This window comes from Oncorhynchus clarkii, chromosome 3, assembly GCF_045791955.1.
Source record: "Oncorhynchus clarkii lewisi isolate Uvic-CL-2024 chromosome 3, UVic_Ocla_1.0, whole genome shotgun sequence".
Classification (NCBI taxonomy): domain Eukaryota; kingdom Metazoa; phylum Chordata; class Actinopteri; order Salmoniformes; family Salmonidae; genus Oncorhynchus; species Oncorhynchus clarkii.
In genome coordinates this window covers 52,539,778-52,563,982 of record NC_092149.1, presented here as the reverse complement: position 1 = coordinate 52,563,982, position 24,205 = coordinate 52,539,778, and the positions used below count along the sequence as shown (strand labels likewise).

Below are 24,205 nucleotides of genomic sequence, written 5' to 3'. Positions count from 1 at the left end.
GCTAGAGCTGCCCCAGTCAACTGTAAGTGCTGTCATTGTGAAGTGGAAATGTCTAGGAGCAACAACGGCTCAGCTGTGAAGTAGTACGCCACATAAGCTTAACAGAATGGGACCATCGAGTGCTGAAGAGTGTAAAAATCGCCTGTCCTCTGTTGCAACACTCACTACCGAGTTCTAACCTGCCTCTGGAAGCAACGTCAGCACAATAACTGTTCATGGGGAGCTTCATGGCCGAGGTCTAAGGCCGAGGAACCGCACACAAGCCTAAGATCACCATGCACAATGCCAAGCGTTAGCTGTAACAGTGTAACCCCACCCGACCCCTTTTAGTAGGCTAACCTATACATTGGTCATTGGTCATGTAACTGCGGGGCAAGAAGAGATGTAAGTGTAAGGATGTGTCCCAAACGGCACCCTATTCCCTACCTAGTGCACTACTTTTGACCAGGGTACATAGAGTGTTCCATAGGACTCTAGTCTGTTATAAAGAATAGGCCTGTGAAATATTGACTTTCCTTTGAATACTGCTGTCGAAAACTGCTGCATTGACATTAATATAATTCACCCAGTTTAAATAGCTGATATGTTTTTGTATTTTGAAAGTAACATTTGAACATACTTGGAAAAACTAAACGATGCATTTGGGAGGCTAATCAAGCTAATTATAGAAAGGAATGGGTAAAGAATGACCTTGATTTCAGAGGTAAAAACAAACTGATAAAACCTGATTGGAATACAATAAACATAGAGATTGTTCCAGGAACAAATGATCCAACAACTAAAATCTGAGTAAATTGTAGCACCAAAGCTGCATGCTAAATGTGTGTAAATGCATGCAGCTGGTGCTCCTGGGCCCCGCAGCAGTGTTCAGTATAACAGCAGTACAAAGCATGTCAACTTCACATCAAAGAAATCAAACCTATTGACGACACTGCATTTACTTAGGGTGTCCAATCAAAAACGCGTCTTTTGAACAATGGGTCAAATATTATGTTAATTGTTTAGATAATCCTCGAAGAAAACCAAAGGGCCAAACCTCATGTCTCTATTATAAACCGTTCAAAATCTACTGGAGTTTAAGGGCGACTAAATCAGGCCAGACCTGAAAAAGTAGTCATAAATCAGGAAAACATCAGCTAGGCTAGACGCTGTGCGAGAATTAAGGCTACCAGACAGGCTTACCAACTCCTCATCTTTCTTCTCTCTGTTCATATCCATGTGAAGATCCTGTTCTATTTCGAAGACTTCTCACAAAAACAAGCGTATCTCTGTGAAATGGCAATGTAGCACTGAGTGTACTCCAAGCTTTTCATTTTCAAAGACTTTTACATTTAATTCAGCTCATGTCTTGTTAATTTAGCCGTTTGTGACCTGCGGAAACAACGTGGAAGACACAACCATAAAAAATGTAAAATCCTCAAAAGTATTTAAAGCTGCAACGCTCTGTCAACAGAGCTCAGTGCTTATTATCGGATGTATTTGGTTACGAAATCTGACTTGCTGGATATAATGTTAATGATTTGTTAGAGAAAGACCTCACTGAACGATTCAGAACATGAAGAATCATATTTGTCTTGGTTAGGGTTGCAAAGGGTCGGAAACTTTCCGGTAAATTTCTGGAAATTTAGTGAAAATTCTCCATGGGAAGTTAAGCAAGGGAATTTTGCGAGTTTTGCTTAAATTCATCAAAAAAGTTAGCTTATAACAGTGAACCTTTTTTGTGGGATACACACAAGGCAATTCTGTCTTGTGGCATATTTTGTTTAAACCATCCCCAAATTAATTGAATTGCCACCCTCTTCTGTCACGGATCCTGCTGCTCATTCTGTTCAGCAGTTCCGGAGGTCGACGTCACCGGCCTTCTAGGCTTCACTGAACTGGATTCATTATCATCAACCCCGGACTGTCTTATCTGATTATGCACACCTGGTTCCCATTTCCCCTGATTAGTACAGTATATTATATATGAGCTCTCTGGTCCCCATTGTCCTTGTCGGGTATTGTTCCCATGTCCGTTGGTTGTGTGTGTACCATTGTGTTGTTTCAGCTTTTGTGCTGCGTGTTTTGTGCATTGTGTATTACGGGTCTCGTCCCGAGTCGTTCTTCGAGGTTTACCCTCGCTCTTTTGATTGGGTACATCCCAGTGTTTTGTATACGTGTTTGTTTTGGGTGTATTAAAAACCCTATTATGTATCCCTGTTCCTGTCTCCAAATCCTTTATACCAGCGTGACATCTGCATGCACAGTGCAATCTTCCATCAAATGTACAGCTGATTCTCAAGATCTTGCACACTAACGAGATGCTATTGAGCCCACACAACTACACTGTCTGAGCCAAGGACTACATGCTTTCTGGTAAGTTTTGATTACAATACTGGGTGGGGTGAATATATTTTATGTGACATACATAATTTTTTTGTTAAAAGTAAACAGTAGCCTACAGCAAAGTGTGTTTAAATCATTTCTAACTTGTTAACAATTTCTGCTAGTTAGTTTTTGCTACCATGTGGGTTTTAGCATGCTTGAGCCTTCTAACTGAGGAGTGTTAATTCACCTGTTTCCATACATGTTTCATTTTAAAACATGTATCTTACAAAGGAGTTGTTTAATCTAACTGCTTAACTATTTATCTGTACATGGAATTGTATATGTTTCTAATCTTTTTTTCTAATCTTTACAGGAAAATACCACAGGCACTATCTGATATGTGGAGACATTTGACTGCAGCTAATGTAGAAGGAAACACTGTGTACATTTGCAAATACTGTGCCAAATCATATGTGAAGAATGCAACAAAGATGCAGAACCATCTGGCCAAGTACATAAAGTTCCCTCAGCGCTCACAACAAGCAACCTCTGACAAAAGTCCCTCTACTTCTATTAGAGGTGAAAATGATGAACCAGACACCTTATCGATAGGAATAGCTCGTGGTCCTCCTGGAATCAGAAGTTTTTTATGACTCAATGGAGAAATGTAGTCAGAAAAATGCTGATGAATGTCTTGCTTGAGCTGTGTATGCAATTGGTCCACCTCTGATGCTCACAGGCAATGTGTATTGGAAGAGATTTCTGAATGTTCCTCACCCAGCATACACCCCTCCAACCAGACATTCTTTATCTACTCATTTGCTGGATGAAGAGTTCAACAGAGTTCAAGAGAAGGTCAAGCAAATCATAGAGAAAGCAGACTGTATTGCAATCATCTCTGATGGGTGGTCGAATGTTCGTGGGCAAGGAATAATTAACTACATCATCTCCACCCCTCAACCAGTATTCTACAAGAGCACAGACACAAGGAACAACAGACACACCAATCTACATTGCAGATAAGCTGAAGGCAGTCATCAATGACCTTGGACCACAGAAGGTACTTGTACTGGTGACAGACAATGCTGCGAACATGAAGGCTGCTTTGTTTAAAGTGGAGGAGTCCTACCCTCACATCACACCCATTGGCTGTGCTGCTCATGCATTTAATCTGCTCCTCAAGGACATCATGGCACTGAAAACAATGGATACACACTACAAGAGAGCCAAGGAAATGGTTAGGTATGTGAATGGTCATCAAGTTATAGCAGCAATCTACCTCACCAAGCAAAGTGAGAAGAATAGGAGCACCACATTGAAGCTGCCCAGCAACAGCCGTTGGGGTGGTGTTGTCATCATGTTTGACAGTCTTCTGGAGGAGAAGGAATCTCTCCAAGAAATGGCCATATCACAGTCTGCCGATATGGACAGCCCCATCAAGAGGATCCTCCTGGATGATGTATTTTGACAGTGGTAAGCAGCCTGAAACTCCTGAAACCCACAGCAGAAGCCATTGAACAGATTGAGGGAGACAATGCCATCCTGTCTGATGTTTAGACTCTGCTTGCAGATGTAAGAGAAGAAATCCGTACTGCTCTGCCCACTTCACTGTTGCTCCAAGTAGAGGAAACTGCAGTTCTGAAGTACATCAAAAAGCGTGAAGACTTCTGCCTGAAGCCCATACACGCCGCAGTGTACATGTTGGATCCCAAGTATGCTTGCAAGAGCATCCTGTCTGGTGCAGAGATCAACAAGGCCTATGGTGTCATCACTACCGTGTCTCGCCACCTTGGCCTGGATAAGGGCAAGGTTCTTGGCAGTCTGGCGAATTACAATTCCAAGCAACGGCTTTGGGATGGAGATGCAATATGGCAGCCGTGCCAACATATCTCATCAGCCACCTGGTGGAAGGGACTTTGTGGATCTGAGGCTCTTTCCCCTGTTGCCTCCATCATCCTCCAAATCACACCAATATCAGCCGCCTCAGAGCACAACTGGTCCTTGTTTGGAACACACACACCAAAGCACGCAACAGGCTGACCAATACAAGGAGTGAAAAATTGGTGGCCATCTGGGAAAATTTTAGGCTTTTTGAGCTTGACAACGAGCCATCCTCAACAAGGTTAGAAAGTGACAGTGAAGATGAGGCGTCAGAGTCATTCAGTAAGAAGCATAACGAACAAACATGCACCCGGGTGCATGTCACTGAATCAACCAACCTAATTTAAGTATGGGTTTGTGTGTCCCAAATAGCACCCTATTCCCTGTATAATGCACACATTTTGACCAAAGACCCTATGGGCCCAGGTCAAAAGTAGTCCACTAAGCAACCTGGGCCACTCTCAGAATATCTTGGTGTTTTATCTCTGTTTAACACACAAGCCCAGAAACAAGACATGGTGGTGATATCATGCCTAGTATGGACTCCAAAGCAATCCAAATCTAACAGTAAGATATCTCATGCCACACTCAAGATAAAAAGCCTTGATGACGAACTGCATGCTTCGTCCAATTATTAAGAGAAAGCAGGTTGCAAATTCAGTTTAATCCACCAGAACAAATATTACAACAAATATTATGGTTAAACTCAAATATAATAATTTATACAAATAAATGTATACAGTTGAAGTTTACATACACTTAGGTTGAAGTAATTAAAACTAATTTTTCAACCACTCCACAAATTTCTTCTTAATAAACTATTGTTTTGGCAAGTCGGTCAGGACACCTACTTGTGCATGACACAAGTAATATTTCCAACAATTGTTTACAGACAGATTATTCCACTTATAATCCACTGTATCACAATTCCAGTGGGTCAAAAGTTTACATTCACTAAGTTGACTGTGCCTTTATACAGCTTGGAAAATTTCAGAAAATTATGTCATGGCTTTAGAAGCTTCTGATAGGCTAATTGACATAATTTTAGACAATTGGAGATGTACCTGTGGGTATATTTCAAGGCCTACCTTCAAACTCAGTGCCTCTATGCTTGACATCATGGGAAAATCAAAAGAAATCAGCCAAGAAAAAACATTTGTAGACCTCCACAAGTCTGGTTCATCCTTGGGAAAATTTTCAAAACGCCTAAAGGTACCATGTTCATCTGTACAAACAATAGTACGAAAGTATAAACACCATGGGACTATGCAGCTGTCATACCGCTTAGGAAGGAGATACGTTATGTCTCCTAGAGATGAACGTACTTTGGTGTGAAAAGTGAAAATCAATCCCAGAACAACAGCAAAGGATCTTGTGAAGATGCTGGAGGAAACCGGTACAAAAGTATCTATATCCACAGTAAAACGAGTCCAAAATCGACATAACCTGAAAGACCGCTCAGCAAGGAAGAAGCCACTTCTCCAAAACCGCCATAAAAAATCCAGACTACAGTTTGCAATTGCACATGGGGACAAAGATCGTACTTTTTGGAGAAATGTCCTCTGGTCTGATGAAACAAAAATAGAACTGTTTGGCCATAATGACCATCGTTATGTTTGGAGGAAAAAGGAGGATGCTTGCAAGCCGAAGACACCATCACAACCGTGAAGCACGGAGGTGGCAGCATTATGTCGTGGAGGTGCTTTGCTGCAGGAGGGACTGGTGCACTTCACAAAATAGATGGCATCATGAGGGAGGACAATTATGTGGATATATTGAACCAACATCTCAAGACATCAGTCAGGAAGTTAAAGCTTGGTCGCAAATGGGCCTTCCAGATGGACAATGAGTCCAAGCATACTTCCATAGTTGTGGCAAAATGGCTTAAGGACAACAAAGTCAAGGTATTGGAGTGACCATCACAAAGCCCTGACCTCAATCCCATAGAAAATGTGACTTGACCTGACTCAGTTAGACCAGCTCTGTCAGGATGAATGGGCCAAAATTCACCCAATTAATTGTGGGAAGGTTGAGGAAGGCTACCCAAAACATTTGACCCAAGTGCAACAATTTAAAGGCAATGCTACCAAATACTAATTGTGTGTATGTAAACTTCTGACCTACTGGGAATGTGATGAAAGAAATAAAAGCTTAAATAAATAATGATCTCTAATATTATTCTGACATTTCACATTTTTAAAATAAAGTGCTGATCCTAACTGACCTAAAACAATAATTTTTTACTCTGATTAAATGTCAGGAATTGTGAAAAACTTACGATTTCAACTGTATATTTTTTGTTATTGTTGATTTTTTTTTAAACAAACAGTATAATCTTTGTAAATTATATCATATATAGGACTGGTGGAGTTATGTCACAAATGCTGTTAAAATAATATATGGAAATGTCTGCTCTCTTCAAAATAACAACAAACTGATTGCACCATTAGCGCAAAAACAATGGAGGCGACAAGTGGAAGGGGAAGACAAGTGGAAGGGGAAGAAGGTCTTCATTTTATTGAAAAAACACAGTTTCCATCATCATTTGACGCAATAAAGAAAGTTTGACAAAAGAAAAATCCACACTTGTCAAACAGATAACACTTTTGTTGATCTTTAGAACATTTCTCCTATATCTGCCGTTTCCATTACACACGTTGCTTTTATCAAATAAACCTGGAAACCTGCCGAGAGAGAGACAAACAGAGGCAGAGACCGAGAGAAAAAGGGAAATGGAGATAGAGAGCTGCGAGAGCTGAGAGCTAGCTAGCGGTGCTCCTAGGCCGAACCTGCCTTGCCTGTGTTACTGAAGGATCCACCCCTTTTTTTTCAATTTTTGCCTAAAATTACATACCCACATCTAACTGCATGTAGCTCAGCAAGGATTTGCATATTCTTGGTACTATTTGAAAGGAAACACTTTGAAGTTTGTGGAAATGTGAAAGGAACGTAGGAAAATATAATACAATAGATCTGGTAAAAGATAATACAAAAAAAACATTTTTTTTTTTTTGTACCATCATCTTTGAAATGCAAGAGAAAGGCCGTAATGTATTATTCCAGCCCAGTTGCAATTTAGATTTTGGCCAGTAGATGGCAGCAGGGTATGTGCAAAGTTTCAGACTGATCCAATGAACCATTGTATTTCTGTTCAGAATGTTGTATCAAGACTGTCCAAATGTGCCTAATTTGTTTATTAATAACTTTTCATGTTCAAAATGGTGCACTCTCCTCAAACAATAACATGGTATTGTTTCACTGTAATAGCTGGACAGTGCAGTTAGATTAACATGAATTTAAACTTTCTGACAATATCAGATAGGTCTATGTCCTGGGAATTTTTTTTGTTACGTACAACCTCATGCTAATTGCATTAGCCTACGTTAGCTCAACCGTACCATGGATGGGACACCGATCCAGAAGCTCTGGCTCTTTTACCTGAGGCCGTGCAGGTTAGAGCTGGCACACACAGGGGACTACGTCCCAAATCGCACATTATTCCCTACATAGTGCAGTACGTTTGACCAGGGCCCACTCACCAGTTACCTCCATGGCACCTAGCTCTCATAAGGACCGTATAAAGAGGGCATATTTGTGCTCTCCTGTTGCCATATCTCTGTGCAGACCACTGGGCATGGAAAGGAAGCCAGGGGCCAGTGATGGCTCAGTCACTTCAGCCACTCACAGACACACACACCTCAGTTCTGGCATAGAAGAGCCTTGGTCATAGTTAGGCTCCTTATAGTGTAACCCTGAATCATTCTCAAAAAGCTCACACCACAATTTTTACTGTACTGCTTACAATTTTGAGAGATTTGTTATTTAGCCAGTTTAACAATTCCCATTAAAAATAGCACTAGATTGATGAGAAAGAGCCTACTGGGTGACCCATTTGGGAATAAAATGGCAAAGTCACTGATGTAAATGCCAACCTGTTATCATTTACAAACCAGTGTGACATCTGACGTGCTGTGTACCGCTGTGTGTGCTGTGTGAAATTGGGGTCACCGAGCTGAGCCACAACACTTAAGGCAGTAATGATGCAGTTGCTTAGCTATCCTGACAGCTGTGGCATTTATTAGCCAGCAAAATACCTGTAATAAAAACAGATCTGCACATTACGTATGAGATACAGCAGCCTTAATTCATCCCTATGACAACAAATCAAAGGTATCAGTGGGACTATGGAGCAGCAGAGGCAGAGGAACACTACTCCTCATTATGAAGCCAGAGATGGAACAGTACTTTGTTTCAAACCGCCGCAAAGGAGTCGAGAACAAAGGTGAACGTTGTTGATTTGTTTTTTTCACTATTACATTATGTCCAAAAATCTGCCCATTTTTGTGCAATTGTTAGCATAAAGCACACACCTGTAGAGCACCTCATCAGAGTGTGTCATGTAAAAATAAATATAAATCCAAAGACCAATATAAGTATAGGAGGGAAGCTCAAGAGAAAAGAACACACAGGTAGGCGTATTTGTTTGTTGAACGCTTGTCTGTATTGTCTACCTTAACATTTTCCCAGGGTTTTTGTGTCTCCCAGAGATGGATGCAATGTACTTTTCTTAGCACTTGTCTAAAGCAGGCTTTCAGAGCTCATAATTTGAGATTTCTCATCAAATCCTCCCCTAAGTGTCTCAGAGTGCCAGATTGTGTCCAAAATGGCACCATATTCCCTAAATATTGCACTACTTTTGATCAGAGCCCTATTGGCCCTGTTCAAAAGTAGTGCACTACATAGGGAAATATGGTGCCATTTAGGACTTGATCCCTTTGGTAACTCAGTCTGGGCCAGCTGGTGACGAGAAAACGTGACAAACATTCCTGTCCAGAATGAGTTTACAGAAGAGGCGTAAAGCAGATATTTTAACCGTCCTATAAAGTTGCTAACAGAAGTGTGAAAGTCAGACCTTCTTCTCCTAAACTGAATTTGAACACCCCATAAATTGTGATTTCTGACAGATATGAGGGGTGGTGGTTTGTGCCAGGACATTCATAGCAACCGTGATACTGTAGCAGCTGTAAGTAATAGTAAAATATACATTGCCTTTGTAAAGTATTCAGACCCTTTGACTTTTATCAGATTTTGTTAAGTTACAGCCCTTAAATAAAATTGATTAAAATGTTTTTATCTTCACACAATAACCCATAATGACAAAGTAAAAACAGGTTTTAAGAAATGTTTGCAAATGCATTACAAATAAAAAACAGAAATACCTTATTTACATAAGTATTCAGACCCTATGAGACTCGAAATTGAGCTCAGGTGCATCCTGTTTCCATGGAGATGTCTGCAGCATTGAAGGTCCGCAGGAACACAGTGGCGTCCATCATTCTTAAATGGAAGAAGTTTAGAACCACCAAGACTCTTCCTAGAGGTCAAACTGAGCAATCGGGGGAGAAGGGAAAGGGAGATACCTAGTCAGTTGTACAACTGAATGCATTCAACTGAAATGTGTCTTCCGCATTTAACCGAACACATCTGAATCAGAGAGGTGCTTGGGGCTGCCATAATCGACATCCACGTCTTCGGCACCCTAGGAACAGTGGTTTAACTGCCTTGCTCAGGGACAGAATACAACAGAGTTTTACCTTGTCAGCTCGGGGATTCGATCCAGCGACCTTTCGGTTACTGGACCAACACTCTAACCACTAGGCCTTGGTCAGGGAGGTGACCAATAACCCGATGGTCACTCTGACAGAGTTTAGAGTTCCTCTGTGGAGATGGGAGAACCTTGCAGAATGACAAATATCTCTGCAGCACTCCACCAATCAGACCTTTATGGTAGAGTGGCCAGATGGAAGCCAATCCTCAGTAAAAGGCACATGACAGCATGCATGGAGATGGTCAAAAGGCACCTAAAGGACTCTCAGACCATGAGAAACAAGATTTTATGGGTCTGATGAAACCAAGATTGAAATCTTTGGCCTGAATGCCAAGCGCCACGTCTGGAGGAGGAGCTCGGAGACTAGTCAAGATCGAGGAAAAGATGAACAGAGCAAAGTACAGAGAGATCCTTGATGAAAACCTGCTCCCAAGCGCTCAGAACCTCAGACTGGAGCGAAGGTTCACCTTCCAACAACACAACCACCCTAACTAAGCACACAGCCAAGACAACGCAGGAGTGGCTTCGGAACAAGTCTCTGAATGTCATTGAGTGGCCCAGCCAGAGCCCAGACTTGAACACGATCGCACATCTCTGGAGAGACATGAAAATAGCTGTGCAGAAACACTCCCATCCAACCTGACAGAGCTTGAGAGGATCTGTCCACTTAGGAAGCAACACTGATTGACAATAAATGTCACATGCTGTTGTGCAAATGGAATAGACAACAGGTGGAAATTATAGGCAATTAGTAAGACACCCCCAATAAAGGAGTGGTTCTGCAGGTGGTGACCACAGACCACTTCTCAGTTCCTATGCTTCCTGGCTGATGTTTTGGTCACTTTTGAATGCTGGAGGTGCTTTCACTCTAGTGGTAGCATGAGACGGAGTCTACAACCCACACAAGTTGCTCAGGTAGTGCAGCTCATCCAGGATGGCACATCAATGCGAGCTGTGGCAAGAAGGTTTGCTGTGTCTGTCAGCGTAGTGTCCAGAGCATGGAGGCGCTACCAGGAGACAGGCCAGTACATCAGGAGACGTGGAGGAGGCCGTAGGAGAGCAACAACCCAGCAGCATGACCGCTACCTCCGCCTTTGCGCAAGGAGGAGCACTGCCAGAGCCCTGCAAAATGACCTCCGCAGGCCACAAATGTGCATGTGTCTGCTCAAACGGTCAGAAACAGACTCCATGAGGGTGGTATGAGGGACCAACGTCCACAGGTGGGGGTTGTGCTTACAGCCCAACACCGTGCAGGACGTTTGGCATTTGACAGAGAACACCAAGATTGGCAAATTCGCCACTGGCGCCCTGTACTCTTCACAGATGAAAGCAGGTTCACACTGAGCACATGTGACAGACGTGACAGAGTCTGGAGACGCCGTGGAGAATGTTCTGCTGCCTGCAACATCCTCCAGCATGACCGGTTTGGGGGTGGGTCAGTCATGGTGTGGGGTGGCATTTCTTTGGGGGGCCGCACAGCCCTCCATGTGCTCACCAGAGGTAGCCTGACTGCCATTAGGTAACGAGATGAGATCCTCAGACCCCTTGTGAGACCATATGCTGGTGCGGTTGGCCCTGGGTTCCTCCAAATGCAAGACAATGCTAGACCTCATGTGGCTGGAGTGTGTCAGCAGTTCCTGCAAGAGGAAGGCATTGATGCTATGTACTGGCCCGCCCGTTCCCCAGACCTGAATCCAATTGAGCATATCTGGGACATCATGTCTCACTCCATCCACCAAAGCCACGTTGCACCACAGACTGTCCAGGAGTTGGCGGATGCTTTAGTCCAGGTCTGGGAGGAGATCCCTCAGGAGACCATCCGCCACCTCATCAGGAGCATGCCCAGGCGTTGTAGGGTGGTCATACAGGCACGTGGAGGCCACACACACTACTGAGCCTCATTTTGACTTGTTTTAAGGACATTACATCAAAGTTGGATCAGCCTGTAGTGTGGTTTTCCACTTTAATTTTGAGTGTGACTCCAAATCCAAACCTCCAAGGGTTGATAAATTTGATTTCCATTGATAATTTTTGTGTGCTTTTGTTGTCAGCACATTCAACTATGTAAAGAAAAAAGTATTTCATAAGAATATTTCATTCATTCAGATCTAGGATGTGTTATTTTAGTGTTCCCTTTATTTTTTTGAGCAGTGTATATATATATATAAATACATATATATGTGTATGTGTGTGTGTGTGTGTGTGTGAGATGGTGTGTATAGAGAGTATATGAATAGAAAAGCTGTGTACAACAGTAGTTATATAGGAAGAGCCATGACTAGAATACAGTATATGAGGCCATCTGCACTTTTTTATGGTCCTTACTACTGAATAGTGTCTGTTCCAGGTGCGTAGGAGTCAAAATAAGAATACATGAAGATATGAAGACTCGCACACTGTCGAAAGATGGAATAAATCCAAAACTGAGACTCATCAATCAATTTGTAGACAATGCCTACTCATAATTAGCTAAAAATCAAACGATGCACACTGATGATATCACTGACAACACTTACCTTTCTCTACCTTTGTTACTACAAAACATAGGCACGTGCCATTTTCACATATGATGATGTTGGGGTGGTGCTAGATGAAAATGAAGTTAATTTTTTTTTATGTCCCTTTAACAGTCTGATGGGCTGGAGATGGAAGCTATTTTTCAATCTCATGGCCCCAGATTTGATGTACCTGTACGGTCTCCGCTTTATAGATGGTAGCAGCGTGAACAGGCCATGGATAGGTTGTTGCCAAGCCAAATTTCTTCAGCCTGCTGTGGTTGAAGAGGTTCTGTAGCACCTTCTTCACCACTGTCTGTGTGAAGGGACCATTCCCGGAACTTGAAGCTTTTGACCCTCTCCCCTGCGGCCCGTCAATGTGGATGGGGGCGTGTTCTCTCTCCTGTAATCCACGATCAGCTTCTTTGTTTTGTTTGACGATTCCTGGCACCACTCTGCCAATGCTTTCACCTCCTCCCCGTAGGCTGTAATCAGGCATACCACTGTTGTGTTGTCAGCTAACGTGGATGATTTTTAAAATTTAAACTCAGACAAAACAGAGATGCTAGTTCTAGGTCCCAAGAAACAAAGAGGTCTGCTGTTGGATCTGACAATTAATCTTGATGGTTGTACAGTAGCCTCAAATAAAACTGTGAAGGACCTCGTTATTACACTGGACCCTGATCTCTCTTTTGACAAACATATCAAGAAAATTTCAATGGCAGCTTTTTTCCATATTCTAGTGCTCTTCCATGCCGTCCCTAGGAGGGTGCATCACTTGAGTGGGTTGAGTCCCTGACCTGATCTTCCTATCTGGTTTTGCACCCCCTTGGGATTGTGCTGTGTACTCAGCCTTGTCTCAGGGTAGTTAGTTGATGTGTCTGTTGATATCCATCTAATGGTTTGGGGGCTGCGTTTTGGAAAAGTGGGTGGGGTTATATCCTGCCTGGTTTGACCCTGTCCGGTGGTACCGTCAGAGGGGGCTACAGTGTCCCCTGACCCCCCATCTCACCCTCCAGTGTCTATGCTGGAATACTCTATGTGCTGGAATCTTATATTCAGTAGTTATTATTAGCGGCTTGTGTATTTTTAATATTGAGGAATAAAAAAAACATGAATTTGTGCATGGGGCTGAAATAATGTGGTGTGACTCGAGTTTCGCCATCAGCTGGAAGATGGTGTCCCCTTTTTGGTCAGTCTCAGCGGAGGGAGGACGGGAGAGCGGAGGGACGATGAGAGGCTGACCTCTCTGCTGCTCTCTTCCTACCTCCACTGAAACTGACCATAAGATGCAGGCACCATCAGTCCAGTAAAATAAAAAATACTCACTCAGCTGTGCCTCACAATTAATACACAACTGATATATTACCGGTCTGATCATATACCTCAAGTTTTTTTTACAGAATTGGTCTAAGAAGAACAACCTTGGCAGGGCAATTCAATCCACTTGAATTCAAACTATTTTTGACAACACCCCTTTTGATTTGAACAAAACCTTCCATACATATTTTCCCATTGTGGAAGTGCTCGGAAAGTGACTTTTTAGACCTGAATGACAAAATATCCAAGAGATACAGGTGCTCAAAGTTTGCATACCCCACCATACCATGAGACATCGATGTCTTCATCACTGGAAAAGATAAACAATTGAGATGTATATCATTTAAAAACTTACAAACAGGGTTGTCAATGTAATAATTTCTAATGGAGTAAGACTAGCTGTAGAAAAATATATATATATTTCAAGTCTGCTGAGCGCAAACTTCAATGTTGTGAAATGTTCTGTGCATCTTCCAGTGCACGTTTACTGTGAACACTGAGGCTGTACCTGCTTTAAGTTGCAGTTTCAGACAGTGGACAAGTAGGCTACTGTAGGCTACTAAATCAGCCCTAGTTGTATGTATGTCAGGAATGTCAGGAATGCCTGTATTGTTGCCAAGACAATAAAGCATTTTAACTAAACATAGGCTAAATATTTTAATAGATATGAAAGATGATGTGATGTCTTTTCTTCTCTGATCTGCTACAGTTGAGGCCTCTGATGAGTAATTTCAGACGAAGAATAGGAGACCAGGGTCAGTATGTATCAAACGTCTCAGAGTAGGAGTGCTGATCTAGGATCAGGTCCCCCCTGTCCATGTGATCTTATTCACTGTGATCTGAAAGGCAAAACTGATCCTAATTCAGCACTACTTTGGGTAGCTTGACATATATGGACCCTGGCCAAGTGTCAGACTTAGCCATATAAACCACCACATTTTTCTATGCTGCCATATTGGCATGCAGAGATACCCTTACTGCTAGGCTAAATCCTCCTCTCTCAATTTCCATTTCACCATAATAGCCTAGTGTACAGTAACAATATCATGTCATATACCCCGAAGCCTTTTGATAATGGTATAAAAACCTCAACGATGATTATTCCAATGGCAATTGACTGAACAGCCGAGCGGCATTGTTCAGTTCAATCAGAACACGGCGATATATGAAGGGTTTGACTTCGGGAGGCCTGCAACAAACTGTCTGAACAACAAACCACTTAGCAGAGGAAACTAGGAACAAAGATGGAGAGGATGTAGAACCAAAATGGCTACCAGTCTTCCTAACTAACATCTGTACTCATCAAGAGGTATCCAAGGATGAAAATCGCTCGCTCCATTCTATTAGACCTTCGTATCTCTTCCTAGCCTGGAGATATGGAAAAATAAGACTTGGAAACCACTCTGCTATTCCAATAATTGTAGGGAGGCGAAGGAGGTAAAACCAAAACAACATCATTATCCTCTACCTCGGCAGGCAGTTTACAAGGCGGTAAACTTAGCAGCAGCCTTGGCAGTGAAGTGGTACAGCGAAAGGATGAGTGGAGGAGGGGGGGTCTTTGAATGGGCCCCGGCCTTGTGGAGCAGTCTGAGCCCCTTCTCCCTGCCGAGAAGTAAATGATCCAGCAGGCGCTCATTAGCAGCCTGGGAGTGTTACCCAACACTGGAGCTTGTTTAATGAACACTTGATGAATGCTGCACGCATCTCCAGTTTCCACAGAGAGTTCATAGGTGGAGGAGAGATGACATCTCCCATTAGAATGCACTGGCCTTTCCTAGTGCACATTCCATTGCACAACTGTACTACAGCTATCTAGCCCGCTGCTGGAGCAGAGGCTGCTTTCCGCACGGAAGGGCTGTCATGTGGATGGATATGGGGCAGGATGGAGTGCATTACTGCAGGTAGGGAGTGCAGTAGAGAGTGGGAGTGTGCAGTGGAGAGTGGGAGTGTACAGTAGAGAGTGGGGGTGTGCAGTGGAGAGTGGGAGTGAGCAGTGGAGAGTGGGAGTGTGGAGAGTGGGAGTGTTCAGTTGAGAGTGGGAGTGTTCAGTCGAGAATGGGAGTGTACCGTAGAGAGTGGGAGTGTGAAGTGGAGAGTGGGAGGGTGCAGTGGAGAGTGGGAGTGTGCAGTGGAGAGTGGGAGTGTGCAGTGGAGAGTGGGAGTGTGCAGTAGAGAGTGGGAGTGTGCAGTGGAGAGTGGGAGTGTGCAGTGGAGAGTGGGAGTGTGCAGTGGAAAGTGGGAGGGTGCAGCAGAGAGTGAAACAGGTAGAGCCAGTGGTATGTTCAGAGAGGAGTTACCACATAGCTTTCCCAGGTAAACTGGGAAGTGGACATGACGGTGCAATTGACAGTTAGCCACCCTGCCGCTGCTAGCTCTGTGATTACTGTTATTGGCGACAGACAGTCAAACACTTTTCAAGTCAAACCAAAGAGTTCTTCAAGCCCTTTCACTCTTGACACTCTGTACTTAACGTTCAGGGATAGACAGACAGACGCTCAGAGACATGCCAATGGCAGACCTGACAGTCGTCTGGATGCAGTCACATTTACAAAGTTTTTCCTCAAAGTGTCTAGAAAATAACGGAGGCTTATATGTGGTATGAAAGGTTGTAGAGGGGAATGTAATTTTTCAAACAAACCTGACAATCTGCAAGTCAGGTGATGTGTAAACACCATCTAAACCTACAAGAGGACATTGTGACTGTCCTAAACGGCACAGTATTCCCTATTTAAAGTAGCGCACTAAATAGGGAAAATGGTGCCATCTGGGACGCACGCTGTGGCTAAGCTGTAAAGGCAGAGCAGAGAATAATGAAGACTCATCCTTTAACCAGGGGAGACACAAACAAGCACACAAAGACTTTGCCTTTCCTTTTAATTGAAGGAGGACCATACAAAGGGCGTAAAATGCCATGGAAAGGGATTCAAATATCAATGGTTACAGTTAACCATAATTAGGGTCCATCTAAGCTGTCATAAAGATATTTTCATCTTGAAAAGGGACCAATGAATCATAACTGATGTCTGTATCCCAATCAGCGTTCAAACACCTCTTCATAAAGTGCCATCTACTAAAGGAGAGGTTTTAAATGGCGTGTGAAATTAAATACAGAAAGGATTCAGACCGACAGTACTGTAGCTTTGAGAGATTGAGCGATTCGGCCTAAACAGAAGCCAATAACATACTGTAGTCTATCTATGTGGTGACAATAACATGTGGCTCATCACATGTACAGTAGTGATGTTCAGAGGTGAATTGGACCTGGACCACTTGGGACCACTTGACCTATAGAACCGATTAATCTAACTCTTCCCAGGCAATTTTTCCCATACTAACGTGCTGTTTGAGAGACTGATCATTTCTGATAAATCTGTGGCTAATGAAGACCGTCTTTAACATGCATGTAACTGGTGATGATGTCATAGGCGACAGGTAGCCTAGCAGTTAGAGTGTTTGGACAGTAACTGAAAGGTCGCTGGTTCGAACATCCGAGCCGACAAGGTGAACCCAGGACCATCGTCTGTCTGGGCTAATAGAGAAGACTAATTCGCTTTTGGGAAAATGCCCCCTGGTTAAAGATACAGTTAAGAATGTCACCATATGAACTAAACATATGAGATACAGCTAGGGCAGTGGCGGTCATAACATTTTGTAAGATGGTTATTGTCATGCAAAAGCCTGCTTATAAGTGCCAGTCTCACGGTAATTGACAGTTAATTACCATAAACACGTTTAGCATCTCCAGGCCTCCATGCATACTGGCTACATACAAGCCCCTTAGGCACGCCTTTGGAACATCCACATTTAAAAAGGTCTAAATATACACCATCACAATAAATGATTTATTTTAGGAAGGTTACGATTTGAAGAAATTATATTTCAGACGAACAGAATATGAGTTGGCCTACTGTATGTTATCTGGCTATGTGCCATGCCATAGGCTGTAGGCTCGTTCATTTAGTAGACAAGATATGCTTATAACTCCCGTGCCATTATTTTATATTATATGATTTTATAGTCAGATTAATATAATTGAATTTAGCGGAATAAAATAGAAAGGACATTTTAACCATTCTGGAGTGAGAGCGCATAAGAAGTGGCTATGTTGAGCGTAAAAGTGATAATTTGAAGCAGGTCCTATATGCTAGCTTTAGTTATTTGGCAACTTTAGTTACTGATACAAACCTTAGAATTTCTTAGAAATCAAAACACATATGGGCTGCATGATGCGACTATAGCCTATTGATGATTTGAGAAGGTCAGACTATTGTCTTTACTAATATGTCAAATTAGTTTTAATTTAGAATGGCCCATTATTCATTATCAAATTGGTAGGAAAAAAGGCATGTCATCGGTATGCACTGGAATAGCGAATGGAGGCAGCTTTCCAGACTGCTTGTTTTTAAATCATGCCGGGTAGGCTACTCAGGTTTTATTGCAGAGCATGTGAACAGCTGAGAAATAAATATGGTAGCAGCTGGGATGCTCCTTTTTTTAGTGGCAACCATCAAAACTCTGCTTCCACACGGGACTACATATAGAAATGTCTGGGTTGATCAGAACCCTTATTTCACTCCACGCATCAACCACTCCACTATAATTGAGAATTGCAATAACCATTTCTCTACAGCTGGCCATGCTTTCCACTTGGCTACCCCTAACCCGGTCAACTGACCGGCACCCTCTACAGCAACCCGCCAAAGCCCCCACCATTTCTCCTTTACCCAAATCCAGATAGCTGATGTTCTGAAAGAGCTGCAAAATCTGGACCCCTACAAAATCAGCCGGGCTAGACAATCTGGACCCTCTCTTTCTAAAATTATCTGCCGAAATTGTTGCAACCCCTATTACTAGCCTGTTCAACCTCTCTTTTGTATCGTCTGAGATTCCCAAAGATTGGAAAGCTGCCGCGGTCATCACCCTCTTCAAAGGGGGTGACACTCTAGACCCAAACTGCTACAGACCTATATCTATCCTACCCTGTCTTTCTAAGGTCTTCGAAAGCCAAGTTAACAAACAGATTACTGACCATTTTGAATCCCACCATACCTTCTCCGCTATGCAATCTGGTTTCAGATCTGGTCATGAGTGCACCTCAGCCACACTCAAGGTTCTAAACGACATCATAACCGCCATCGATTAGAGACATTACTGTGCAGCCGTATTCATCGACCTGGCCAAGGCTTTCGACTCTGTCAATCACAACATTCTTATTGGCAGACTCGACAGCCTTGGTTTCTCAAATTATTGCCTCGCCTGGTTTACCAACTACTTCTCTGATAGAGTTCAGTGTGTCAAATCGGAGGGCCTGTTGTCCGGACCTCTGACAGTTTGTGGGTGGGCCACAGGGTTCAATTCTCGGGCCGACTCTCTTTTCTATATACATCAATGATGTTGCTCTTGCTGCTGGTGATTCTCTGATCCACCTCTACGCAGACGACACCATCCTGTCTACTTCTGGCCCCTCCTTGGACACTGTGTTAACTAACCTCCAGACGAGCTTCAATGCCATACAACTCTCCTTCCGTGGCCTCCGACTGCTCTTAAACGCAAGTAAAACTAAATGCATGCTATTCAATCGATCACTGCCCGCACCTGCTCGCCCGTCCAGCATCACTACTCTGGACGGCTCTGACTTAGAATACGTGGACAACTACAAATACCTGGGTGTCTGGTTAGACTGTAAACTCTCCTTCCAGACTCACATTAAGCATCTCCAATCCAAAATTAAATCTAGAATCGGCTTCCTATATCGCAACAAAGCATCCTTCACTCATGCTGCCAAACATACCCCCGTAAAACTGACCATCCTACCGATCCTCGACTTCGGTGATGTCATCTATAAAATAGCTTCCAACACTCTACTCAACAAACTGGATGCAGTCTATCACAGTGCCATCCGTTTTGTCACCAAAGCCCCATACACTACCCACCATTGCGACCTGTACGCTCTCGTTGGTTGGCCCTCGCTTCATACTCGTCGCCAAACCCACTGGCTACAGGTTATTTACAAGTCTCTGCTAGGTAAAGCCCCGCCTTATCTCAGCTCACTGGTCACCATAGCAGCACCCACTCGTAGCACGCGCTCCAGCAGGTATATCTCACTGGTCACCCCCAAAGCCAATTCCTCCTTTGGTCGTCTTTCCTTCCAGTTCTCTGCTGCCCATGACTGGAACGAATTGCAAAAATCTCTGAAGCTGGAGACTCACATCTCCCTCACCAGCTTTAAGCACCAGCGGTCAGAGCAGCTTACAGATCACTGCACCTGTACATAGCCCATCTGTAAACAGCCCATCTATCTACATACCTCATCACCATACTGGTATTTATTTATTTTGCTCCTTTGCACCCCAGTATCTACCTGCACATTCATCTTCTGCCGATCTACCATTCCAGTGTTTAATTGCTATATTGTAATTAATTCGCCACCATGGCCTATTTATTTCCTTAGCTTACCTCATTTGCACTCACTGTATATAGACTTTTTGTTTTCTTTTGTTCTAATGTATTTTTGACTGTTCGTTTTGTTTATTCCATGTGTAACTATGTGTTGTTGTATGTGTCGAATTGCTACGCTTTATCTTTGCCAGGTCACAGTTGCAAATGAGAACTTGTTCTCAACTAGCCTACCTGGTTAAATAAAGGTGAAATAAAAACAATTAAAAAGGAGCATGCAGCCCCTTGCTGCGCGACAGGTGATATTCCGCCCAAACTCTGTATGCAATGGGCTCTCTAACCCTGTTCCTGCAGCTACCCAGTGCTTCATTTGAGTGAAATCTGTTCTGAGAAAATCGATAGTAACATGTTTTCACAACAAAGCATATTTAACTACACTGTTGACAGCCCCTCTCTCTATGCGCTCGAGAAAGGAATGAACGAGAGAGAGGAGGAGATGGAAATGTAGAGTGGTGATATATTCTGTAGCTTAAGGTAATGTGTCAGCCTATTAATTATGAAAATAAATAATACATCCCTATTATTAGGCTATTCAAAATAATATACAAACTCACTATAATTGTAGGCTAACTCTGTAAGCCGCCCTGCACAATCAATGAACCAACAGCATCGCCTAGGCCTATATGTTCTCTCCCAGACTCATGGATAGAAAGTTTGGAGCGTAGCATAAGGAAACCAGTCCATCCAGTATGCTTAATAATGCAGACCACACTCAAAGGTGATTACTTGAATTTGTTTAATTTTAAAGTTTAGGTTAGACCAATTATGTACCAAAGACATCTTAAATCAGTTGCTTTTTACTCCCTTCACAGAACAGCGCAAACTGGATCTAACCAGAATAGAAAGAGGAGTGGGATGCCCCGGTGCACAACTGAGCAAGAGGACAAGTGCATTTCTAATGAGTACGATGGGAGACAGAGTGCTGGTTTCAAGCGCAGGACGCAGCAGGTGTTTATTTGTAAAGGACCACAGGAGGAGGCAGGTAGCTGGGTCCAGGGGCAGGCAGAAGGTCATACACAGGGACTCCAAAAAGTTAACAGTACAGGCAGGGAAAAGGCTAATAAGGTTTTCCGGGAGATCAGGCAAGAGGCTGATGACAGGAAATCTGATAGGCAAAAGTACTTGCAGGGAATAGGCTAAAAAAGTTGTTAGTGAGGATGGCCAAAAACTACAATACACAATATGGAAATAAACAGAGCTCCGACTAGAATGTGTACCAAAACAAACAATACCTCACAATGATGGGGTGCAAAGAACTGAACTAAATAGTGTGTGTAAATGACATACATGTTTGTGAACAGGTGATCAGAATTCAGGTGATTGGGATCTGGAGAGTGAGCTGCGTTCAGGGGATTATTGTGTTTGAGAGTGTGAGTTGGAAGCTGATGTTGCAAAATTAGAGTGTCTAGTTTGAGAAACAGACGCCTCACAAGTCCTCAATTGGCAGCTTCATTTAATAGTATCCGCAAAACACCAGTCTCAACGTCAACAGTGAAGAGGTGACTCTGCCTAGAAGGCCAGCATCCCGGAGTCGCCTCTTCACTGTTGACATTGAGACTGGTGTTTTGCGGGTACTATTTAATGAAGCTGCCAGTTGAGGACTTGTGAGGCATCTGTTTCTCAAACTAGACACTCTAATGTACTTGTCCTCTTGCTCAGGTGTGCACCGGAGCCTCCCACTCCTCTTTCTATTCTGGTATCAATTAGCCTTTTAAAATGATAAACTTGGATTAGCTAACACAACGTGCCATTGGAAAACAGAAGTGATGGTTGCTAATAATGGGCCTCTGTACGTCTATGTAGATATTCCATAAAAAAAGCTGCCGTTTCCAGCTACAATAGTCATTTTGGTAGAGGTGCACACTGCATGCATTAGCAGCCCCTGACACAGAACATGCCCAGAGAAAGCTCCATCCACAGTCCCTACAAGCGCTGAGATGTGTACTACGGCTCGACTTGTCATTTTCCCCTGCTGTTCGGGTTAACTTCACATGCGTTCCAAATGGCACCATTGTTTCCCTACTTAGTACACTACTTTTGACCAGAGCCCATGTCTCTGGTTAAAAGTAGTGCACTACATAGGGAACATGGTGCCATTTGGGTCGAATCCCTTTCCACCAGGTCAGTCAGATGGTTTAGAATTCCCATGGCCTGGAGGAGTAGTAAGGCTACAGCAGAGATGTCCGGAGGCCTCCAGATCTGCCACAGTCATGTAGAATTTCCATTGCGTGAAAATCCCATTTTGGCACAGAGCTGAAACCCTAGAGGGAAGTGCTGCACTGAGCGTATCTGTATACACAAGCTGTAGCACATGCAGGGTTAAGACAACGCTGGGCCAGCCCACTCCTGTAAACACATGTTGGTGGCAGAGTGCTGGGGGATGAGGAGCTGGAGGGGTTCTGGGATCAGCAAGCCCACTGTGAAAGGCCAGCCAGGGGGAATTGGGCTGGAGGGGTAAAACATGAGGGAAATGTACGGTACTCTGAGGAGGGTGGAGGTGTAAACTCAGGGCAGGTTATATTGGGCTTTGTTTGATGACAAGGAGTCCGGGACTGACTGTACTTGATCCCCCCAACATTCAACAAATGTACCGTGTTACGAGCCTGTGCACCTTAAGTAAGCTGCTCACTCTGAGACTCGGCCCAAATTGCACCCCATTCCCTATTTAGAGCGCTATTTTTGACCAGGCTCTAAAGTTTTGGTTTAAATCTAAATCAAATAAATAAATAAAAACTTACAATAGAATTTAAACATCAAGGTGAACATGCGCTCATTATGATAGGATGTTAAAATTAGTTGAAATCCAAAGTTTAGTTGTTTTACTCACCATCACAATTTAAATTATATCACTGCCAAAGTTTTTGCTTGGTGGCCAAAGAAATGTTCTCCATTGATCAATACGTAAAGAGTAATTTATGGAAGCGAATTAGGAACCACTTTGGCCAACCCATAGACTAGATGTCATAGCCATACATTTCTGGAATATTGTCAGGCATTACATGCATTTGAGCAAAGATGCAAATGTATGTACTGGCCTACACACAATACCCAATAATGTCAAAGTGGAATTATGTTTATACACATTTTTACAAATAAATTAAACATATAGAGCTGTGCTCTACAGTAATCAATTGTACTCCACTTGTACTCTACTGCTTCTTAAAACTGAAGAAGGGCCCATGCACTCTTGATCTTAAATTCGGTCTTTAACTTGTCATGGTCTCAATTCACTGGATCTTGGGACCAATGCCCTGGTATAAATCTTGGTCTTGGATATTCCCTTTGGTTTAAAATCCATAGGCCACCCAATTTAAAGAAGACAATGCTCTCTGATCATTGGCTGATCACTCCCAGCCCATAGAAATCCCTACTTTTAAATGGTGGAAGCCCTCAATGGCAATCTCTATGATTGACACTTGACACCAAAACGCCTGTTATTTTAAAGATAGGTAAAGTGATAATAAAGTGATAATTGAATCTAATAACAAATTAATTAATTAAGCAACATTTAGTTTTTTTGGTTTTGGTTATTAAACAACTAATTGACCTATATCTGTTCAATTACTTGAATTAATTTAACTTATTTCTTTGTGTGAGCCCAACGCACCATTTCTCTAGACACTAGAGAGAACTCAAATAATTCACGAGAGAAATCAAGTCAAGAACTATGTGGGACGCTGAGCTGAAGGGAGTTGTAGTTTTCATCAAGCAAATATTCAACCTAGTTCAGCACAGCAACGTGGTAGTTAACTACAATGGCCATAATCCATTGCACTTGTTTTTACTGGCTAAGACAGAGACGGATTTACTTTTATGCCGGGTATGTTAGGTTAGATACACACAGACCGCATAGACCCGAATGAGAGAGGAATGTACACAACACAACGGCGAGAGAGATAGAGACAGTTCGTGAAGGTATGCCTTATCTACTTTGAAGAACTAGTCAAAAGATTTTCAGACAGCTCTGCAGCATACTTTGCCACACTAATCTAACTAAACAGAATGACAAAAAAAAGTACAGTATGAGGAGCACAGAGATAACGTTAGATGGGTCTGTCTGGCTGGCTGCTACTGCCTGAGCAGAGATGAGATGATGACTTTAAAAGGAATGAAAAATAAGTAATATTATTTTTCCGTA

The 24,205-nt window shown here is 42.9% G+C and overlaps 1 protein-coding gene across 2 annotated transcripts in view; it reads right to left on the bottom strand.

Annotated features, from left to right (window-relative positions):
* The window catches only part of LOC139397351 (protein TANC1-like), a 224,846-nt gene that overhangs the window by 126,935 nt on the left and 73,706 nt on the right, over positions 1-24,205 (bottom strand). The window lies entirely within an intron of this gene.